The following is a 3,610-nucleotide window of genomic DNA, read 5'->3' as shown; positions in this document are numbered from 1 at the left end:
GAAACTCCATCCCAAAAAAAAAAGAAAATGCTGGGGCTCCCTCCTCTGCTCCAGCAAGGACTTAAAGCAAGCAGAGGTAGCAGTGATTCCTGCCTCTCAGAAGATATCTTTTCAAGAGTTTTCATTCTTCAGAGCCTGGGCACTCTGTCTAAATGGTAAGCTGATTTCCTAAAATGAGCTGAAATGTCTGAGAATGAAAGTTATTCCAGGGAGGTTATTATAGCCAAATGAATCATTTCAGATTCTGCAAGGAAGATCAGACATGTGAAACCAAATATTCACAGAGATCAAAGTACAGATTAAACAGCACAAGACACATTGGCCACCTCTACCTGTAGTGTCTCTCCAGCAGATCTATTTCTAGGCACAACCAATATAGGCTCAGAAAGCTTTCCTTAAGTACACTAGAAACAGATGGGACCCAGGGGTCTCAGCATTGCTAGTGTCTGAGCGGCCAAAATACCTAGACTTCATTTGTTTCTCCTTGTCTAAAACATACCTTTTTAGAATCCATAGCTGGCTATTTCCAGGCTTCCATGGTGGAGAAACAAGTCATCCTCAGCCAAAGGAAAGGAACAAAAACATGAAGCTGAGGAATCTGCTGGCTTCAACTAGAAAAACTGCCAATTTTACCCATTTTAGTGATCTGGCCAGACACGGTGGCTCGGGCCTATAATCCCAGCACTTTGGGAGGCCGAGGCAGGTGGATCACCTGAGGTCAGGAGTTCGAGATCAGCCTGGTCAACATGGTGAAACCCTGCCTCTACTAAAAATACAAAAATTAGCTGGGTGGCAGTTGCTTGTAATTCCAGCTACTTGGGAGGCTGAGGCAGGAGAATTGATTGAACCTGGGAGGTAGAGGTTGCAGTGAGCTTAGATTGCGCCATTGCACTCCAGCCTGGGTGACAAGAGTGAAACTCTGTTTCAAAAAAAAAGAAAGAAAGAAAATGAGTGATCTACATAAAAATCCTTTTTTAAAAATCTCAGTAATGTGCATTCAGCCACTCAACCAGGAATTGAGTAACCTTAAACTATCCTTGGCTCTGCCACTGGCTAACTAGGTGACCTTAGACAAGTCTCTTTCCCTCCCTGGGCCAGTTAACACATTTGTAAAATGAAGACCAAAATAGTTTATCTCCAAGGTTATGTATTGATAGAGCCAGTATTAGAACACATCTATTCTGATTCTCAATCCACTGATATTCCTTCTTCTCTCCTGCCTATCCCTTGAGATTCCATGGCAGTGCTAGGTATAATTTAACCCCAACTAGGATATTCAAAACTGAAAGTATGCTGAAGAAATGAAGTACTGATGTAACACAATGGATAAAACATTATGCTAAATGAAGTCAGAGACAAAAGAATACGTACTGTATATTTCATTTATATGTAGTACTAGAAAGGCAAAACTGATCTATGGGAGTAGAAAGGAGGTTGGTGGTTACTTCTTGGGGAAAATGTGAAAGATGGCCAGGTGCAGTGGCTCATGCCTGTAATCCCAGCACTTTGGGAGGCTGAGGCAGGCAGATCACAAGGTCAAGAGTTCGAGACCAGCCAGTTGGAGACCGGCCTGGCCAACATGGTAAAAACCCTGTATCTACTAAAAATACAAAAATTAGCTGGGCATGGTGGCACCTGCAATCCTAGCTGCTTGGAAGGCTGAGGCAGGGGAATTGCTTAAACCCAGAGACTTGCACCACTGCACTCCAGCCTGGGCAACAGAGAAAGACTCCATCTCTGGGGGTGGGGGAGAGGAAGAAAAAGATTATGAGGGAACTTCTTGGGGTGATGGACATGTTCTTTACCTTGATAGAAGTATGGATTTCATGGATAGGTAGATGTAGTTTCAAAATTGATCAAATATATGCTCAAGATCTGTGTGTCACTATATATAAATTACACCACAATGAAAAAAATCTTAAAAATGTATGCCGAAGAAGTTTTAGAAGGGAAGGAAATATAATATTTACTGATCATTACTAGCTCATTATATACGTTATCTCCATCTCAAGTCCCTAAAAAGGGATTATCCCCATTCTTCAGATCAGAAATCTGATGCTCATTGAGGCTAGAATAACTCAGCTTCAAAACTAATAAATGTAGAAGTCAGGCACAACCCAGGTTTGTTTGCCTCTTTTCCTTTAAAAGTTTGTCTCAGGGAGGGAAGGGAAGGTATTTTCAACCTGGAGCCAGAAGACTTGTGTTCCATTTGGTTTCACTGCCATGTGATCCTAAGAACATCCATTTCCTTCTGAGCCTCCCTCCAGGAGAGTCAAAGCTCATAATTGTTTTGTAACCCTGAGGTTCTGGCAATCAGACTATCTCCAGTCCCTCTTACCATGATAAGACATTAAGAGTAATTTTCATTTGTCTCAGGGCAAACTCATCATGAGGAACAAAAGCTCTCTGACTCCAGTCAGAGGATAAATCATCAAGTAGGTCAGTGACACAAGAGCTCCAAGGTGACAGAATCCAGCTGCCTCCTGTGTCAGAAGCCTGATTCATTCCTGAGTAATGTGACAGAAAGAGGTGGAGTAGGAATCAAGAGATTTGAATCCTGCTGCCCCTCTACCAGTGACATACCCCATGACCTTGGGCAAAGAATTGCCCTCTATGGACCCCTAACCTGTACTAGGTAAAAGACACAATTAGTTTGGCTGAATCCTAAAGTCCTTAAGCTCCAGTATCTTGTCAATTTATGAAATTCTGATTCCTGCTTCCACATATTGATAACAACTGAGCAACTGGAAAAGACTGCTATTTTTTACAGGTTTCCAGATGGAAAACATGTGACATGCCCACTGCCCATATTATATAGAGGCAATACACATGCAGCTACCCAGCTCTGCCATTGTAGCATTAAAGCAACCAGAGACAGTATGTAAGTGAGTAAACAAGGCTCTTATCCCAGAAACCTTTATTTTATAAATTTTATTTATCCCTGTTTTACTTTATAAAACAGGGAGGGGTTTTGGAACTAGATAGAGCTGGTGATTGCACAACTTTGTGAATGTACTAAATAAATGATACTGAATTATTCATTTTTAAAATGTTTAATTTTGTAAATATGAATTTCAGCTCCATATATTATGTTCAAAAAAAACACAAACAGGGAGTGGGTAGGATTTGGTTCATGGGCAATAGTTTGCTGACACCTGACCAAGATAAACTTTCAATTATTTGCTTACATTCAATCTAGGCAAACTTAATTAGCAGTTATGTAACATCTACCTGAATAAGTCACTCATTACCCCACAAAGCAATTTATTTCACTTATCGGCAGAATCTGTTTCTATCTGGAGAGTTTTTTCATGTAGAAAGCCAAAAACTCCCTCTCTCCAACTTCCACCTGTAGAGAGTTCACTTCTGTTATGATCTTCTGCTTCACTACAGGACACCATGCCAGATTGCTTTAAAGGATGAATTCACCCTAGTTGGAGAAATATGGAAGGGGAACATGCTTCTGAGCTAAAGCATCAGGCAAAGAGAAAATAGAATAAATAGAATCTTTTTTTTTTTTTTTTTTTTTTTTGAGACAGTCTAGGTCTGTTGCCAGGCACCAGGCTGGAGTGCAGTGGCGCGATCTCGGCTCACTGCAACCTCTGCCTCC

Source organism: Cebus imitator, unplaced genomic scaffold, assembly GCF_001604975.1.
Source record: "Cebus imitator isolate Cc_AM_T3 unplaced genomic scaffold, Cebus_imitator-1.0 Scaffold79, whole genome shotgun sequence".
In the NCBI taxonomy this organism is placed as follows: domain Eukaryota; kingdom Metazoa; phylum Chordata; class Mammalia; order Primates; family Cebidae; genus Cebus; species Cebus imitator.
This window is presented reverse-complemented; position numbering follows the sequence as displayed.